We start from the raw sequence: 20,313 nt of genomic DNA on the forward strand, positions 1-20,313 counted from the left end.
TGTCCGGGTTCCACCCACAAGAACCTGGATGGCTGGCCTGGGTTTGCTTAGTCCAAGAAGGTGCTGGATGACAACAAAGGACAGGGAGAAGGAAGGGATCAACAATCTGGGAGCAAGTGCAAGGTTATAGGAATGGGAGAGCACACTTTGGAAAGACTGTTGTACCAACTATGGAAGGTTGAAACTGAGTTGGTTAAGCAGGAACTAGGAAGGCCAGGCCTCCACCCTCTTCTTGGTATTACTAAACCTCATTCCTCATGGCTGAGTGTGCTCCTCCATCACATAATAACCCTTCTACCTCATGAGGAGACCCTTCCTGAGCTAATCTAAGGGCTGCCAGCTGAGGGCTCTGCAGTTGTTATCATAAATGGGCTGTGTTTGGCAGTGTCAATATTCCTGGGGGTCTGTTAGTGATGCTGATGGCTTCTCAGTGGGGACAAAGTCTTTGCTCTCTGGCATGTTAACCTCTCTGGGAGTAATTGAACTCAGGCTGAGTAGTGGAGGGTGCTCTGGCTCTGGATTGAGGGAATGGCTGATAATGGCTTCTCTGACCGTAGGGTGCAAATAAAGAACGAACTAATTCCAGGCACAGTGGGGAAATGACTTGACTGGCAAGCCAGAGGTTGCTGTTTCAAATCCCTGCTGGTTTGTTCCCCAGACTATGGGGAACTCCTATATTGGGCAGCAGCAATATAGGAAGATGCTGAAAGGCATTGTCTCCTACTATGCAGGAGGAGGCAATGGTAAACCCCTTCTGTAGTCTACCAAAGACAACCATAGGGCTCTGTGGTCACCAGGAGTCGACACTGACTCGACGGCACACTTTACCTTTACCTTTAATTCCAATCAGTGTGGAAATGAGCAGCAGGTTTTGTTGTTCATAAAAATATTTATGAATTCTCACATTATTACTGAGCTCACAGTACATTTCCCAGTAGATCAATAGTTTTATTTGTGATCAGACTCGAATCCAGTTTAGCTGATCAGCCAGACCTATACTGTCTCACCAGAAAGGATGAAGTCATGTCTAGCTCAGCCACATCCTGCCCAAACCCTAAGTGTACTCACTTGCTTCTCTATTGAGGACATCACCTGGATGTCCACAAAACCAGGTCTGTCAAAGTGTCTCACACACATACCCAAACCAAGCTAAACACATTTGAAAGCCATCCTGCAGTCTGATTCATCCATTATTGGACAGACCTGGGAACTTCTGGCTGCATCCCACACTGCTCCAGTAACATCTGTAGGAAAGAAACACATGCGGTAAAGTGAAAGACATAGTTCTTTTCTACACAAGAGCAGTTTGAGATCCAGACATGTGTGGCTCCTACGCCACTTGGTTCACATAAATCATCACTACGTCCCTTTTTAAATGGATAGTAATTTACATTTGATGCTTTCACGAGGATTAGATGATGGTAAAGATGCTGATGTAAATTAAGTGCTTATCTGTGTGCTTATGTTACACAGATCCCAATGAGAGTTAAGAGTGTTGATGCTTCTCTGTACTGGAGGCAATGCAATCTTATCACAGAAAGTTCCAAGCCAAAGAATGGCTTCTAAATGGAACATTAAACATCTGGAGTTGGCAGATTTGGAATGAAAAACAAGAGTTCAACTATCTTCAGCTGTAATCCTGAATTGATCCAGATTCTGCCTTTATTACTGCAGAATACGTATGCTGACGGTTAGTTTTAATAATTCAGTAACTCAGAGAACTAATGAGGAGGGCCAGAAAGATGTTACCTTAAAATGTATGCCTGCTGCCAACCCATAGCCTAAAATATATAGATTGGAAATAAACAACTAAATCTATTTCTCTATCACATCATCATCAGGAAATGACATAAACCCCCTAAATGCCTGTCTACATGCAGTAATGGACTGGATGAGGAGGTACTCATGGTAAGTGGCCCTTCCTTCCTTCCTTCCTTCCTTCCTTCCTTCCTTCCTTCCTTCCTTCCTTTGATAATTCAAGAGACATGATAGATCCTCCTGTCCTGGATAGGGTTACACTGCCCCTAAAGGATCAGGTGTGTAGCTTGGGAGTGTTTCTGGACCCAGGCCTCACTTTGGTTTCTCAGGTTAAGGCTATGGCCAGGAGTGCCTTCTATCAACTTCAGTTGATATGACAGCTGCATCTGTTCCTTGAAGAAAATGGTCTCATAACTGTGGTGCACACTCTGGTAACCTCTAGCCTTGTCTACTGCAATGCACTCTACATGGGACTGTCTTTGTATGTAGTTCAGAAACTTCAGTTGGTCCCAAATGCAGTGGCTAGATTGGTCTCCAGGGTTTATTGGAGATACCATATTATGGCTGTTTTAAAACAATTGCATTGGCTGCCAATAGGTTTCCAGGCAAAATAAAAATGACTGGTAATTACCTTTAAAGCCCTAAATGTCATAGGACTGGGTTGCCTGGGAGAGCGCTTTCTTCTGCATGATCCTCATCGCATATTAAGGTCACTAAGAGAGGTCTCTCTCCAGATGCCACCAGCTCATCTGGCAGTGACTAGGGAACGGGCCTTCTCTGTAGTCACTTCTGGGCTATGGAATGCATTCCCTATAGACATTTGTGGTTTAACATTGTAAAGGTAAAGTGTGCAGTCAAGTTGATTCAGATTCCTGGCACACGGGGAAATATGTGACTACCAAGCAGAAGGTTTAACATCTTACCAGCCTTTAAATGAACCCTTAAGAAACATTTTTTTTAGCCAGGCTTTTAGTAATCTTTGAATGTTTCCAATTGTTGTAAATTGTTTTAACGGTGTGTCTTATTTTGCTTTGTTGTGTCTATTTTTGTGAACCGCCTATGGCCTTTGGTGTCATGTGGTGTATAAATTAAATAATTAATAAATAATAAATATCTGTTTTCTGCTTCTTCCAGTAACAACTAGTTGAAGCAGATGCATGATATGACATCACTGGATTCAATGCTCCCTGCTTCTAGGCCACTTCACTGGCTGCTTCACACCAGCAAGGGGAGGGAAATACTGAAAGTGATGATAGCATATCACACATATGCTTCAGCTACACATTAGTTGCAGATGTGGGAACAAGTTGTGGATCAGTGTCAGCAGCCATAAGCTTTTTCAGTTAATGTCAAGCTTAGGCTGATGTACTTTAGCATAGGGTTAGATTTAAAAGGTGGGCTGTGATTTCTAAACTGCCAATATTGTTCATTTGTTCTTTAAATGTTTTGTGTGAACATTAATTAGCTTGTTAAAAGGGAGGAAAATAGGCACACTTCTGTGCCTTCAGGCTCTTCTCTTTCCAATTAAGCAAAAAACATTTAAGATCTACCACTACTTTATGGAGCAGTTTCATGTTAAAATATAAGTTACTTTGAGATGATCAGGATAGAATTACAACATTCCCTGAAAAGCCCAAGAGCTAGCCTGAAGCAAAACCTCTTTGCTTTCCTTTCTACTGTACACATCTATTTCCTGTGAGTGACCTACACTACAGTGTGTGCCAAAATGCATCTGGTCTGAGGTATCGAGAAACATGTTTGTTCCTTCTTGAACAGCATTTAAACCCAGAAACGAGACACAGTTCCAGCATCAAATGGGAAAGATTCATTAGGCACCTTTGCTTTACTAGCTAAGTGAATGACAGCATTTGAAGCCAGACTAAAGCTTTATTGCTTGCAGTACTTGAAGACAGAAAAACTAGAGCAGCTGTTCAAAAAGAAAGAAAAGCCATGCCAGATTTAGTACACTGACATAAAAATCTGAACAGACAGAAAAAACTGAGCAACTTTCCTCTTGCGACAGCAGATATTGTGTGGGAAAATAATCTGCTTAACTCGATGTGGAATTAAGGAGTTTCTGTTTATTCTGATAGTCAGCATATCTCATAAATGGTGCATCTGAGAAGGGTAATGAAATGAGGCAGCTTTTCCCAGCAGGAACAAAAGTAGCTATGAGGAATTGGTTACTATTCTGAGGGTATTTCGGGTGGATTTGCACATGCCTCTAATGCTCAGAGGTAAGCAGTTCTTCATATATGTGATGCATAGGGTTCAATTGGCAGGCTGCAATGCACTCAGTGTTCATAAAAATGAGGTAGGACCAGTCTATCTGAAAAAGCGCCTCCTCCAATATGATCCTGGCCACCATTTAAAGTCATCTTTGGAGACAATGGTGCAATGGTTGGCTACTAGGGATGTGCAGAAGGTTTCAACCATGATACATTTCGACTTGAAATGGGCTGTTTTCAGTGTTATGAGCTTGAAACAGAACACCCTCTAAAAAACACCATCTTTTAAAAACGGCCCGTTTTGAGCTTGGAGCAGAACAACCCCATTTCGGTCGAAATGTTTCCATGTTTTGAGTGCCATTTTGGAGGTCTGTTTTTCCTTCGCTGATTGGTTTTCTGGCACGGGCTTCCAATTGTTTTGCAATCTCCTTGCTACTTGGTTGGCTTCTCATACAAATCAAGTGTTGTCATGGGCAACTGTGCCTCAATTGGCTGGGGGGAGGGAGAAACACTAAAGGAGGAAATTGCAAAATGTATCCAAAGGGACTGGGAACCCTTTATATTCAGAGGGAACCCTTATGCCTCTCTTGAAGAGGATACATCAGGAGATGAGGTAGGTTTGATTTTGTGATTTTCTTTTCTCAACACTGAGTATAATATGTTGTGCTCCGGCTGCTATAACTATCTGGTTTTGCTGGATCTCAGCTTGACAATGGCAGAACTTGGGTGCTTTCCTTCCTTGAGTTGTGATTTGTTTGTGATATAGTGTTGTTGCGAGGAATGGACAGTGGCAGTTGTGTGTGTGTGATATTTCTTGGGGATTGCTGTGATGAGTTCCATGAGACTAATTGTGCTTCACTCAATGCTCTGGTCTGCTCTGCAATCTTCACTGCAAGGTGTACTTACTCAAACATTGACTTAAGTTGTTCTAGTAGAGCTTATGGTTATGCCTGCTGCTAAAGGTGATGCAGTGGCAGCTTTTGCAATGCTAGGAATGTAAGGAGTCATATTTGTCTGTGAGAGAGGCACTGTGACTGGCAGTAGATTCTGAGTCAGTTATTCTTTTTTGGCCATTTTTGGACTGTGTTTGAAATGTGTGTTCTGTGTTGGAAGGACCCTTCTACAGTGTTGCAAAATGCATTGCACTCTGTGTGTAAAGCTTGTTCTGGCCATAGGGATCAATGGGGAATTTGAAACACCCCATTATTCCCCATGGGTAGGTCCTAGGGACACCAAAATGGGTTGTGTGGTAGGGCATGATGGGTGCTACCTACCACCCAACCCACAAAAGAAATGGGCAAGTGGGCCATTTTGAACAATTTTTTAATCTTTCCTATGGGGGTTTGGGGGGAAAGGTTAGAATTTGTTTAAATTTCCTGCTTCCCCATTTCTGGCTTAGATAGTAGGTTTCCAAAACTGAGACACAGCAATGGCTAAGCATCTTTGATCTATGGTTAAAATCAAATTCCCATCCTTTTGGTTTGGTAGCACTGGTATACACAGACGAATTTCAATCTTATTGGAAACAAGCTGTGGAAAAGAAGTTGTTGTACCATGGGCTATCCCCGGGTTATTTAAAATCTATGGAGTTTTCAAAAGCCAAGTTGGTAGTTAAGCAACATGTATTAGATATGGAGGAGCAGATAGAGCTTAATTGCATGCCCAGAGGCATTATCTTGGGAAACCAAAGTGTCAATAATAAATCAGCTAGATATCTTAGTATAACAACTATTCCCAAATATTGCAAAGCTCTAACACTAGCTCATCTCAATGCACTTCAAACAGCTGTACTAGAAGGGAGGTACAATAAAAGACCATATGCTGAGAGATTTTGCCCTTGTACCAGTGGGAGTATACAAACAACAGCACTGCTATATTGTGATTTTTATAAGGACATTCAAGATTACTATTTGTTACCCCTCATAAAAGAATTTCCAGGCCATTCAGATAATTTTTATCTTAATTTGCTTTTAGCTGATACATTTGATGAAGTTTCTTTAAATGTTGCCAAGTTATGTTCAATAGCTGGGAAAGTCCGCCAGAAGCTGGTATCAGCTTAATGTATAGTTTTAATGGTAGTATTACTATTAGTTAAATCTTAAATTGAATTATGGATTTAAAGTGATCTTTTTCTTTTGTTTTTCTTTACTGGGATTTTGTGTAATTCTGATCAACAATCAAAATAAACCATTCATTCATTCATTCATTCATTCATTTTTTCATGTGGGAGCAAGTCAGACATCCATTCTGTGGGGTGGGGTTCACTAGTTGCCAGTTTGCTCCAAGACCTCCTGAACTTTTAAAGCCTTGTATGGTCTGGGACAAGGATACTTGAAGTGTGGTCTACATATCTGCCAAGACCTTAATAAAATCCTGCTCTCTGACACACCAGTTTCTTTGGTTCAAATGATGATAACTAGAGACAAGGCTTTTTGGTTGTGGTGCAATACCTATGCAATACCCTCCCTCAATATAACTTTTATTTTAAAGGAAGTTGAAGACTCTCCTTTTCAGAGGAGCCTTTAGTCCATAGCTGATCTATTTTAACTTTTCCTGACTTTCAATTTAATGTCTTAGTTACTGTTGTTTTTAGATACTGTGAATGCTATGCTATTTTAAAGTTTTAAAATTGATATTTGTTTTTTAAATTTATTTTATTTTATTTTTTATTTATTTTTGCATTTATATACCGCCTTTCGTTAAAAAGATAATCCCAAGGCGGTTTTATGTTCTTAAGTTGTTCTAGTAAGAATTAATCAGCCTACTTTCCTTTCACTGTCTCTACAACTGGACTAAATTTGGTTCAGATCGAGGTCCACAAGTTAGATCTCTTGCACCTCAAATGTTCATGCATCTGCCATCTTGGCTTGGGGTGGATGCCATCATTACAAACAACCCAATCGAGGTGTCCCTGTATGTCACTCACTGCAACTGTATCAAATTTGGTTCAAATTGGTTAGACTGTCCACAAGTTAGTGCACTTGCACTTCAAAAGTTCACACGTCCACCATCTTGGATCGGGGTGGATGAAACCATCACAAATGACACCATTGGGGCATCCCTATGTGTCCATACAGCTGTAGCAAATTTGGTTCAAATCAGTTAGACTGCCCACAAGTTAGTGCACTTGCACCTCAAAGCTTTACGTGCCTGCCATCTTGATATGGGTTGGATGACATCATCACAAATGGCACCATTCAGGGGTACCTATGTGTCCCTACAGCTGCAGCAATTTTGGTTCAAAATGATTAAGCAGTTCACAAGTTAGCCCATTTGCGCTTCCAAAATTTACGCATTTGCCATCTTGAATTGGTGTAGATGACATCATCACAAACTATGTCATTGAGGTGTCCCCATGTGTCACTCACTGCAGCTGTACCCAAATTGATTCAAATGGGTTAGACAGTCCACAAATTATCCCACTTGTGCCACAGATGTTCACATGGCCACCATCTTGAATTAGAGTGGAGGACATCATCACACACCATGCCATTAGGGCATTCCTATGTGTCCCTACAGCTGTAGCAAATTTAGTTCAAATCGGTTAAACGGTTTACAAGTTAGCCCACTTGTGCCTCAAAAGTTTACATGTCCACCATCTTGGATCAGGGTGGATGACATAATCAAGAACTATGCCTTTGAGGTGTCCATGTGTATCACTCACTGCAACTGTACCTAATTTGGGTTAAATTGGTTAGATAGTCTACAAATTAGCCCGTTTGCACCTCAGATGTTCACATGGCCTCCATCTTGAATTGGAGTGGATGACATCATCCCACACCATGTCATTTAGGCATTCTGTATGTGCTACAGTTATAGCTCTAGCAAATTTGGTTCAAATTGGTTAAGCGGTTCACAAGTTAGCCCACTTGCGCCTCAAACGTTCACATGTCCACCATCTTGGATCAGGGTGGATGACATCATCACAAACTACACTGTTGAGGTGTTCCTACAACTGTACCAAATTTGGTTCATATTGGTCCAGGCATTGCAAAGTTAGTAGCGGGTGGGAGACAACACATGGACACACACACACACACACACACACACACACACACACACACACACAGAAAGTTGGATGATCTCATAAGCCTACTGGAAAGTAGGCTGAAAATCTCTGTAACATGTCTTTAAGGCAGACTATAAATATGTTTACATGTATTAAACACACACATAAATAATCCCTTTCCATATGTGCTTGTACTTTGTGAAAAACCATGGACTTTAGTGTAATAAAGATGGATATGAATCCACCCCAAGAAGACAGCACTGTTGCTATGGAACACCTTAAAGGGGAAAATCCCTGATTATTTTTGAGACCTGCTTCTAGTATCTCAAAGGGATAGCTCTCTGTGCTTAAATACCATCCACCTCCTCAACATCACATGTGCCACAAGGTTTTCACTTGAATACTCCCTCAGCCATGGAATCTTCTTTCTCCAGTCTGTTTCTCTGCTCTGTTCTTCAACTTCAAAAAGTTCCTCAAGACTTTTTTTTTTTAAACTGTCCAGGTTTTTGCAGAGAGCATGCATTTTGTTTGTTTGTTACATTTATATCCCGCTGTTCCTTGGATCACCTGCCCATATCTCTATAGCTTTTCCTCACCTGTAAATCAGCAGCAAGTTCTCTGATTAAGTTAAAATGTTATGAGCCCAAATGCACTCTCTTTCAGAGAATTCCACAGTGTACAAATCTAGTGAACTGTGAAAGACACTGAAGAAGAAAGGAAAAGACATTAGGATGAGATAATATTGGATCTCTGTATATATTACTATTATATCATTTGTGTACTATTATGTATGCTTTAAATTTTGGTCTGTGACCGTAAATAAACATGATATTGACAAAGGAAAAGACAATGACATTTCCATGGTGCATGCACAAGGATTTGCATTGCCAGTTATATGGAAAAACATAGACTCATGCTTACACCTTTAATTTCAATTCTAATAGGGTACTGTCCATTTAATGGGATGTTATCAAGATGTTAGCATTTTATAAGAAGTCTGAAAAACCCAATTGTCTCTGTCAGCTAGAGATTAAAGGAAACAATGCATTTAGTTTGGGTTTACCTTTTAATAGTATCTATTCTTTGACATGCCTTTGGGCATTTTCTCAGATGTGTCTCTTTTTCATCCAAGTCCTGGATGGAAGAAAAAAAAAACCCCGTTCTACTTTAAGATACAAATTTTGTCATAAGAACTGAAACCCACAAAAAATTGACTTACTTTAGTTATAAATTTGTATATAATTCTACACAATTCTTCCCTAGGAACTCAAGCTACTAAATTGAATTCATAATTATTATTATTTAGTTAGACGTTGATCTTGTTTATTACATTTAGTGCTATCTTAAAAGAATATTGATAGGAAAAGATATAAAAGCAGAGCATGACCAGAGAAATAGACCTAATAAAATTTATTATAACACAAGTGATACCAACTATCTATCAATGAGCCTTCTAACCAGACTCCAGGGAAAGCAATTTTTACAGTAGCTGGCAGCACTCATGACTCTGATTCAGCTCTCTTTTAAATAACCACTGCCACTTGTCACTGAACTCAACTGAATGCTATCTGGTTCCTATAGGTCAGCTAATTACCCTAATCATTAACCTTTAAGAGTGCACAGGGTATGGTGATCAATGCCACCCTTGCTGTGTTCACTTCCTATAATGAGTCTGTGCCAGAAAAGAAAAACCTCTTTAACCTGACTCCGGTGATTTTTTTTTTTTAAACATTTTCCTTTTTTAATCATTCAGTTTCTTAGAAGAAGACAGATGATGGTAACTGCCAAGCATCAGCTTCTAAAAACTATATAAGAAGAGATAGCCAATTTTCTTAAGATGGAATGTAAGAAGCAATAATAAAGTATCAGGCTTTAAAAACTAGGATGGGGCAGAATTGGCTGGTTATATTTGTCTTCCTCAAAAGAGCTCAAAGGAGCATACTTTGGAGCAATTCACATGACCTACTGGGTAGGCAGTAAGTGGGGGAAGTGGAGTGTGGGGAGCCTTTCCGAACGTTGCCTCCCCCCACGTCCAGATGATCCTGGTAGGCCTGGTTGGAGCACGCTCCATGCTCCCACATGATCAGCCCTGCTTTGTGCAGCATCCGGGGCAGGGCAGACTGACATGAGGCCGGGACCTGTTGTTCCGGCCTCCACTGATGTGTGGAGGTCATTTGTGTGGTGTCCATGGATGTGCGAAGGCCTCCACACATGTGCGGAGGCTGGAACTAAGCTGACCCCTTCCAGACTGCTTGATAGGGAGGATTGTGCGTGCTTGGGATATGGACTGTGTCAGGGGAGCGGTGGTGCCAGCAGCCACGCTGGGTGATAGGAAGACCCTTTAACTACCTCTCTCACCCCTCCCTTGGCCGCCCGTACAGCACCCAACCAGTCTGCCCGAACTAAGCTTGGTTCAGTTTGATTGCAGACCGAACCGCTCCCAGTTTGGTCTGCAATTGAGACACTGAAACGGCCTGGTTCAAGTCAACTGGTTTGGCACCAAACCATTTGTTTACACCCCTAGTCTTGAGCCTTTCCCTTTAAGCCTGCTTCTTACCAGACCCCAAAACCCACTCCTCTCTCCACTACTAACTCCCAACTGTCACAAGTCTAACTGCCACTCATGATTGACAGCTTCACTGTGCTCCAAGCTAATTTGCATAAAAAATAGTTCCATTCCATGCATCATTGTATCATTTTATCGCAGACGTTCAATTGGTAAAGTTCAATACTGAATATTTAAGTTCAATACTGAATAATCAAGTATTACTATCTTCTGAAGATAGCTATTATAAACTGAGCTTATCCCCCCCCCTTTTCTTTCTTTTTTAATGCTTTAAAGAATTTGATGTATCTTTTTTTGTATTTTTGCTGGTCGGTAACCGAAAATACATTACTACTAGTAGTACTTACAAACATTCAGTTGGTAACTCAGTTATCCAGATTTCAAATCTTCATTTAGAACACAACTCCCATGTCATCTTATAAACTAAGTAGTTCAAAGTATCAACCTACATGATCACTAGGATGGTGTTTATAGAAGATGGTCTTCAGCACACTATACAGTTCTACTGATGAAGCTAAACTGATTGGTTTTTAAACTGTCTTAATCTGCTCAGGGCAGTGCATCAACACGTCACAGCCAACAGGTGGCACAAACATGCATGCCTCTGTTTTAGAACCAGTGTGGTGTAGTGGTTACAAGAGTGCCTCCAGAAAGGGTTTGTGGGTGGGCATGCACCACCCCTGACAAGTGCTTTGCCCCCCACGTCCCCGCCACAATTTCTGTTTCGAAAATCTAATATTTGGGACACAGCTCACCCACCCATACATGCAATTTGCCCCTTCTGTGTCCCCCCCCCGCTGCCATTTTTTTCTTTGCTGCCACTGAGTTGTTAGCATGTGAGACTAGGTCTGTAGTGAGCTACATTCAAATCCTCTTTAACTATGAAGCTCCATGAGTGACCATGAGCCAGTTCCTCTTTCTCGCAAGTCTCTCGTGAATATTATGAGGGCTGGAACATTTCAGTCACTCTGAGCTCCTTGAAGAAAAGATGGGTTAAAAAGGTAATTAGTAAATAATAAATCGATGTGAGGCCTTATGCAAGGAAAAGTAGAGTATAATAAAAATAGGATAAATGCAATGCATAATATAGATGGAGAATATAGTAGGCATATATACTCAAACACACACACACTGAGTTAGTATCAGAGAGTAGGGCCATACACACGAGCATCTGGGGGTGGTTTGGGGAGATGGGAAGAGTTCTTACTTCACATTAGAAAGATGAGCGGAGCCCCCATTGGACTCTGCAAGCTCAGCACACACAAGCACCACAGTGTTGAGTATGGAGCAGGGAAGTCTGCTGAGAATCAAGAGAACTTTCCCACAATGCACCATGCTGACAGGAGAAGGGAAAAATTCATGATGTCAGCAGCCACCCTTTGATTGGTCATGAGGGGACAGGAGGTAGGCCCAGCCCTATTGAAGCTATTCCAAGGAGGAGCACTGAGTGTGTAGTGCAGAATGATGTGAACACATATGGCAGCCACTGTAGCCACAGCTCTCTATTGCAATTATAGCAGCTGGCTGACAGGAGCTTCTGGAACAGGGAAGGTCCAACATATGATCAGCAATCTGAGTGGGGCTCCTATTTCCCCCCAATGTGGGTTAAGAGCATGGCTTAAGATCTGGGTTGCCCTACTATCAGAAATCTGGGCTTGAACGATTCCCATGAGTTCTAATGACCAAGAATCCCTGGATATACTGCCTGTTACTATATATCCATGCCTGTTAGCATACTGCCTGTTAGTATATATTTAATGATCATGTGAACTGCCTTAATATGTTGTTGTTTTTGCTTTCTAGATAATTCTTGATTCAAGTGTTTTGAGAAACTTTCAATTTAATTTTTTTCCTTCAGTCTACATAGAATAAAGTAGATATAGAGGCGATTCTTACGATCAACAAAAAGTGGGCTAAGGGAGCCCAGCCCGCTTTTTGTTGATTGTCTGCTGCCACAGGAGCTGCGTGGCTCCCGGCAGCAAATCCCACTATTTCCACCTCTCCTTAGCCAAGGTCAGTGGAGCGAGTGCTCTGCTAACCCATTTTTTTAAATTGTGAGTTGCTGCAGTATGGCTCCGTGCTGCAGCAACTCATGAGGAGACCCCCGGCGGGGAGGCTAAATGCAACCTCCCGGCTCAGGGGTCTCTCCAGTATGCCCTGTGCACTTGCGAACTCCCCAGCCCCTACCGGCTCCGTAATGGAGCCGGCAGTCATGTGGGCAGCCAGTTTGGCCCCCCGCAGCTGACTGATGGGTCATCTGCAAGGAGAGCGGACTAAGCCCACTCTCCTCACAAACCCCTTCTTGGCAATTCCCACTGATCATGGGAACCACCTCATAGTGTAAGAAATAATATAAGTTATGAGCCAGGAAGTTCCTGCTTCAAATCATCTACTCAGCTATGAACTGGCTGAGAGAGACGACAGTAAAATTTACCAAGCTCAGAGAATAATTCTGGGAATCTGAAAAAGCTGGACCTCAAAGAGAAGTGTAGCTTTCCAGTCCCCCAAATTCTTCTCCATTTAGAGATGTTGAATTTTGCAAGTTGGATTTTGCACCATGTGTCCACCACCAAACCCTCCCTTGCCAGCCCTTCTTAAAAATACACTCTTCCTCACCCTTAATTTCCTGGTTCTTTGTGGTGGTGAGCAGGAGCAGAAGTGACAGTGGGTAAAGGGAAGGAGGTAAGAAGTGGGTAAGGGGAAGACAGCTGGTTTTAGGGGAGGACAGCTGGTTTTGCAGTAGTGAATATGAGTTGTCCCCTTTGCTAAGCAGGTCTACCCTGGTTTCCATTTGTTTGGGTGACTACATGTGAGTGCTGTAACTGAGGCTAGGTGGGGCTTGAGGTGAGGTGAGGTGAAGCAAGGTACAAGTTGAGGCTGGAGTCTGAAAGCCTGGGGCCCCAGACGTTGCTCCCATCATGCCCTGCTACAATGGACGATAGGGTGATGGAGTCCAGCCCCAGCTGGGGACCCACAGGGAAATAATAGGATTTTAGAGTCATTAAGTACCAATATGTTTGTATATATCTGAGCATGGCCACACCAGAGTCTTCAGAGCAGTGGGGAAAGAACCCATATCCAGTTCTCTTTCTCAACCACTAAGCTAACCATTTGACCTTGTGTCAATCCCATGCTCAGATTAATCAAACATCAAATTGATTAATTAAGAAATATATATTCTTTCTTCCATATCTTAAAACATACTGAGGCTATTCACACGATGGGGCAAAATCGGGCTAGTGGAGGCTTGCCTGATTTTGCCCCATTGTATGAACCACTGGGCTCGGCTGTGAGCCCGGTGGTTCCTAGGCAGGTAACCCGCCTAAGTACCCCTGCCCTTAGCCTGGGTTTGCGGAGCAAGCGCTCCACAAAAGCAGGCTATCTGGTCGTGAGTAGCCGCAACGCGGCTCCATGGCGTGGCTACTCGTGAGTAGACCCCCAGATGGGAGGTGATAGTGAGAGGTGGAGCCAATTGTGGGACTATAGCATGGTGGGGGGGGATTCTGCTCCACAGCACCCCTTTGTAATGGGGCCCACCTTGGATGGCTGTTCTCTCACACACACACACCAAGCCTGTGTGTCACTCTCTCACACACACTCAGAAGTTCCCCCTCACCAAGTCACTCTTCTCTTTTCCCTCCCCGCTCCCAAGCCTCTTTCCCTTTCTCTCTCTCTTTCTCACCAACCCTGGCCATACTTCCTGATTTCTCTCTCACCAAGACCCCCACTCCAGCCCGCTCCCCCTCTCACCAAGCCCCCTTTACTCTCACCAATTTTATCTTTTTCTCTCTCATCAAGCCCCACACAAGTCCCCCAATCCTCTTCTTTCTCTGTGCCCTTCTCCTGCCAAGCCTTGCCACCCAACCCCCCCCCTTTTCTTTCTATTTCTCTCTCTTTTCTTTTATTCCCCCCACCGCCCTAAAACAAACACAGGAGGATCAGTCTTACAAGAGCCAGTGAACTCTCCCAAGCAGAGAACTTCCTCCAACCCCTCCTCCCCTAACTTCCTGTTTAGCTCTTTCTGACTGAAACAGCCCTGCTCATCCAGTTGCTCCCACCAGTCTGATTGCTACAGGATGCTGGCCTGGCCCTGCCCTGAAAATGCAGTAAAAATGGATCGGGGGTGGGGGGGGGAATACAGTTCCTTTGGGCTTCTGGGGCTGTATTTTCAAGCCAATTTTTACTTCTTTGAATGGACAATGCCAGGAGCTGCCCAGTAGGGATCAGAAACTGAAGTAGCTTGACTAGCAGATGTTCCAACCAGGAAGTTACAGGCACAGTGGGGAGGGGCCGGAGAAAGCTCCCTGCTTGAGACTGGCTGCTGTTAAGTCTGGTATTCTGCTGGCTCCTCTGTGTGTGTGTGTGTGTGTGTGTTTGTTTGGAGGAGGGAGGGGGAGGGGCATACCTCCCACTGCCCTTACTGGCCAGCTGCCCTTAGACTGAGATTACAATGAGAGCAAAGGATTGTGTTTGCTCTTCCCCACCCATGGTCTTGATTGTGACTAGGTTCCTCATGGCTGCCAATTAGAAGTCAAAGACCAATCAATCAAAGACCAATGACGTGATGATTAATATAACATGTTGTTCAACCCTCAACATCATCATAGCAGCCTTGGCAAATAAGCCACCCCTATCCCTGTTTTACAAATTGTGAGCTGATGCTAAGCAATAGTGGCTTGTCTGCAGTCACATAGCAACGTTGGGGCTGCAGTGCAGACTGCACAGATCCTAATTATCATCTGGATTCTGTACCATTCCAGCTCTTATTGCAGTGGTTATGTATCGTGAATGGAATTGTAACAGGATGATGTGCAACTGATAGAAATATTTGATCATCCAATCCTAAATGGATGATAAAACAGTTTTATGCCATGTTGTGTGAACTCCTGTGTAAAACAGTACTTAAGTCTGATTCAGCTCAAAGCGCCATAAGCAACTGCATCCCAAGCACTTACCTCATGGTACAACAACAGCATATCTCAAGATCTTGCCACAAACTTGCAAAATTATGTTCTCCATTATACACAGAGGGAAACTGAAGATACACAATGAGCAGTGCAGACTTTTGCCCTAACAGTCCTATAAGAAACTATTTTTAAAAGATCTTACATTAACAGATTGAACAAACAAAACCAAGCTGTGAAATGCATGCTTTTGCATTGGGAGAAATGTAATGGGGTTTGGATAAAATCCAAATATTGCTGCTAAGTAACCACATTTCCCATATACTGTAGATATTGCAAAGATTAACATCATAAAAGAGAGGGTAACGTGACACATGAAAAGGCACAATGTGTTACCATAGTAACCAATTCATAAAAATGAAGAGTTCTTTGCATCAGAATTCTGGCAAATTTCTACAGTTCCCAGTAGGTTTGAGAGCTTTTTCTCAAGAGTTTTTAAGCACTGGTTAGTGTAGAAGTAAAACTGAAGAACAGAAGGATGAATTTATTTAACATCTAGGGAAGCTGTAGTAAAAGCTTTCAAACTATAAACTTTTTTTCTTCCTAAACTACTGTCAAGGAGCTGGAGCTTAAACTGGGACACTTGGGTTCTGAGGCTTGGACCTAGTGAGCTGTGTGCGCCTAGGCCTCAAAGCCTACTTCAAAACCAGTTAAGGAGTAGGGTGTTCTTTTGCCTCTATGACTGCCAGGCAATATGAAGCCAGCCAGTACCGGCCTACATAACTAGGAACCCGGCCTTCTCTTTTTGCCTAGTCAAGAGAGCAGTGCATTCTACCTGCTGAGCTCCTGCTCCAGTAGGCCCTGAGCAGCAGAGCCTCCATGTCTGAAAATGTCTACCCGTGACCCTGACACTTCACTCTTTAGAGTCTGAGTGAACATATGAATAGCTGGATTGTAGCAGCAACCATCAAGGAAATCTGACCTGAAATAAATTATTAGATAGAGTTACATGCGACAGGACACGGAGGCTTCAGTACGATCACAAAGGCTGCTGTGGTTTTGACATAAAGGATTATATTGTACTGGCTTGCCCAGCGCAGAACATCTGCAACCTAGTTCTCCATCTCTCATGCCTCTCCGAACAATCCAGCTCCCTGCACTGTCTTTCTTCCCCGCCTTAAGCTGCCCCCTGCCAGTTCTCTCCCCCCTCACTCAGCCAGTCTCCCCCCTCGCTCAGCTATTTCTCCCCACTCTCTTGGCTATTTCTCCCTCCTTGCTCAGCAAGTTCTCCCCCCCTTGCTCAGCCAGTTCCCCCCCCAGTCAGTTCTCTCCCTCTCAGTCAGTTAGTCAGTTCTCCCCCCCCCAGTCAGTTCTCCCCCCTCACTCAGCCAGTTCTCCCCTCCCCCACATGCCAGAGCGGCATTGTGGAATCCGCAGCCAAAGTTGGCTCCTGCCACTAGCCTCCGTTGAGTCAGCCTGCTGAGTCTCCTCATGAGGAGGACAACCAATTGGGGCGAGAGAGCGCACCTCAGGCTGGCCTCTGTCGTGAGGAGGGTGGTCGAGCCGGGGCTTCCCTTCCGGCCTGCACAGGTGGCCCTTGGTGCAGTCTTCCGCCCCGGCACAGCCATCCTCCTCGTGAGGAGACTCGGTGGGTTGACAGATGCCACTGCTCAATGCCTCTTTTCTTTCTTTGCTGCCATCACCGCCTCCTCCTCAACCCTCCCTCCTTGGCAGCAGCTGCCCCTCCGTCCGCCACTCATCCCTACTCCATGGCTTCTCTCTCCTCTGGACAACTCTCTCTCTCTCTCTCAACGGGTGCAAGATGTGCCAAATACCACGGGTTTTGCTGCATACATCTTCAGGCTTTTATATAGAGAGATTGGTCCAGTAGAGGAGGTAAGAGGAACAAGGACTGGAAGGTATGTTATCACCTTGTTTCTTCACGATGTGTAGAGCCTTACCTGGTTCTGCGGGGAGAGCAGGGAGCTCACCCTGGGTGGTTGGATCGGCTGCTCACATGACTAACGGCTCCATCATGGAGACACTGAGGGCAGCGGGGATCAGGGGCCACCCAGCCGCCAGCAGTCCCCAAATACCCCACCCGAGACCCCCAAGGCTGGGAGGTTTGTTGAAGCCTCTCGGTCAGGGGTCTCCTTGTGAATCGCCATGGAGCCATGCCATGGCGACTCACGATTGCCAAAACAGGATTAGCGGAATGCTTGCTACACTAACTTCATTTAAGGGCGGGGTGCTGCGTGGCTCCCATTGCCGCGCACGACCTCTGAAAACTGGGTTGGGCTCCCTTAGCCTGGTTTTTGGAGATTGTGAGAATAGCCTCAAGACTGAATAAAGCAACACTGGAAAAACATATGGACATGACATCCCAGTATATATGGGGATAAAATCATTGGCTGACATCCAGGGGAGCATTAGGAGGCCAGAGCTTTGCCCTCACAGTAAGGGCTGCTCCGGGTTCAGCTGAAATATTGTTGAGCAGCGACAGACGGAAAAAAAGGGGGGAGTGGGGAGCCAAAAAGCTATCTTTGATAGTGAGACACTCAGAGACATATTCCTGGAAGCCAATACATTATTATTAATTACTTATACAGTCAGACAGGTGTTATTGACTGGTTTGTTTTATCCAGACATCGAGTCCTTCCCAAGGACCTGGGATGCCAGAATTTTATTGTAAATGTTGTTGCTGTTGTTATAGATATCGTCGCAGAATATAGGCTGTTCCCAGTAAAGCTGCTTTTTGTAATTGGCTGATGGTGATTTCTGTGGCCCCTATGGTGTTGAGGTGCTCTTCAAGGTCTTTTGGAACTGCACCCAGGGCGCCAATTACCACTGGGATTATTTTGGTCTTTTTCTGCCACAGCCTTTCAATTTCAGTTTGTAGAGCTTTGTATTTGGTTATTTTTTCTATTTCTTTTTCTTCTATTCTGTTATCTCCTGGTATTGCTATGTCGATTATTTTGACTTGTTTTTCTTTCTTCTCGACTACAGATATATCTGGTGTATTGTGTGGCAGATGTTTGTCTGTTTGTAGTCGGAAGTCCCATAATATTTTTACATCTTCATTTACTTCAACTTTTTCAATTTTATGGTCCCACCAATTTTTGGCTACAGGTTGCTTGTATTTTTTGCAGATGTTCCAGTGTATCATCCCTGCTACCTTGTCATGCCTTTGTTTGTAGTCCAGTCTGTGTGATCTCTTTACAACAGCTGATTAGGTGGTCCACGGTTTCATCTGCTTCTTTACAAAGGCAGCACTTGCTGTTTGTTGCTGACTTTTCTACTTTTGCTCATTGCATTTGTTCTTAGTACCTGTTCTTGTGCAGCCAGTATTAAACCCTCTGTTTCTTTCTTCAAGTTGCCATTCTTAAGCCATTGCCAGGTCTTGGTGATGTCTGATTTTCCACTTATATTGTGCAAATATTGACTATGCAGTGGCTTATTTTTCCATTTTTCTGCTCGGTTCTTGACTTGTTCTTTCTTGTAGGCCTGCTTTCTTTCATTGGTGTTGAATAGTTTCTCGTTATTGACCATTTGAAGTGCATCTTCTTCACTGTCCTTGATATATTATTCAAGGCCTCTTTTCTCCTCCTCTGCTGTTTGATGGACTTGCAGCATTCCTCTTCCACCTGAGCTGCAAGGCATGTATAGCCTATCTACATCACTGCGGGGGTGCAGAGCATGATTGATGGTCATGATTTTCCTGGTCTTACGATCTAGCGTCTCTAGCTCTGCCTGGGTCCAGTCTATTATTCCTGCAGTGTATCTGATAACAGGTATAGCCCCGGTGTTTATGGCTTGTATGGTGTTCCCGCCATTGCGTTTGGACTTGAGGATTTTTCTAACTCTCCTGATGTATTCACTTCCAATTTTTCTTTTAACTTCAGTGTGTGCAATGTTATCAGCCTGGAGAATGCCCAAGTATTTGTAAGGTTCTTTCTCTTCCAGGTTCTTGATCTTGCTTCCATTGGGCAGTTCTATTCCTTCTGTTTTTCTTATTTTTCCTCTGTTCATTATTAATGCAGCACACTTGTCTAGTCCAAACTCCATTGCTATATCGCTACTGAATATACGGACAGTGTTTATCAGTGATTCGATTTCTGACTGGGACCTTCCATACAACTTCAGATTGTCCATATACAGCAGATGGTTGATTTTACTGGATGTTTTAGATGTTTGGTATCCGAGGCCTGATTTTTTAGTATTTGTGAAAGTGGGGTCATGGTGATTACAAACAACAGGGGATAGTGAGTCCCCTTGGAAAATGCCTCTTCTAATGCTAACCTGTCCAAGTGTCTCGCTATTGATTGTTAACTGTGTACTCCACATGCTCATTGCTTTTAAAAAAATAAATATCTGAATGTTTTTGCTGACACCAGTTGTTTCTAAACATTTTAGTATCCATGTGTGAGGCAATGAATCAAAGGCTTTCTTGTAGTCAATCCATGCAACACTTAGATTTGTTTTTCTTCTCTTGCAATTTTCTAAAATCATTTTGTCAATCAGCAGCTGGTCTTTTGTGCCTCTGGTGTTCGGGCAATTTCCTTTCTGTTCAACTGGAAGCTGTTTGTTAGTTAATAAGTGTTGCATCACTTCATCTGCTGTTATTCCAGTTAATAATTTGAACATGGTTGGCAGACAGGTTATCGGTCTATAATTACTTGGAACTGCACCTTTTGCTAGGTCGTTCATTATGAGATAAGTTTTCCCAGTTGTTAGCCATTGTTCAATATCACCTCCTTGCAAAATGTGATTGAACTGTTTCGATAGTTGTTTATGAAGGCTTGTTAGGTGTTTAAGCCAAAAGCCATGCAGTTCATCGTCGCCTGGCAT

The 20,313-nt window shown here is 43.3% G+C and overlaps 1 long non-coding RNA gene across 7 annotated transcripts; it reads right to left on the bottom strand.

Moving 5' to 3' along the window:
* Positions 1–927: 927 nt before the first annotated feature.
* On the bottom strand, positions 928–17,515 carry LOC128352432 (uncharacterized). Of its 7 annotated transcripts, XR_008320410.1 has the most exons (5): positions 16,448–16,665; positions 15,517–15,596; positions 9,059–9,129; positions 2,390–2,568; positions 928–1,244 (listed from the first exon to the last, which is right to left on the bottom strand). It is a non-coding gene; the product is annotated as an uncharacterized LOC128352432 (long non-coding RNA). The 7 variants fall into 7 exon arrangements; XR_008320412.1 differs by lacking the exons at positions 15,517–15,596; positions 16,448–16,665 and adding an exon at positions 17,427–17,515; XR_008320408.1 differs by lacking the exon at positions 15,517–15,596.
* Positions 17,516–20,313: the final 2,798 nt, after the last annotated feature.

Source organism: Hemicordylus capensis, chromosome 3 (assembly GCF_027244095.1).
Source record: "Hemicordylus capensis ecotype Gifberg chromosome 3, rHemCap1.1.pri, whole genome shotgun sequence".
NCBI lineage: Eukaryota > Metazoa > Chordata > Lepidosauria > Squamata > Cordylidae > Hemicordylus > Hemicordylus capensis.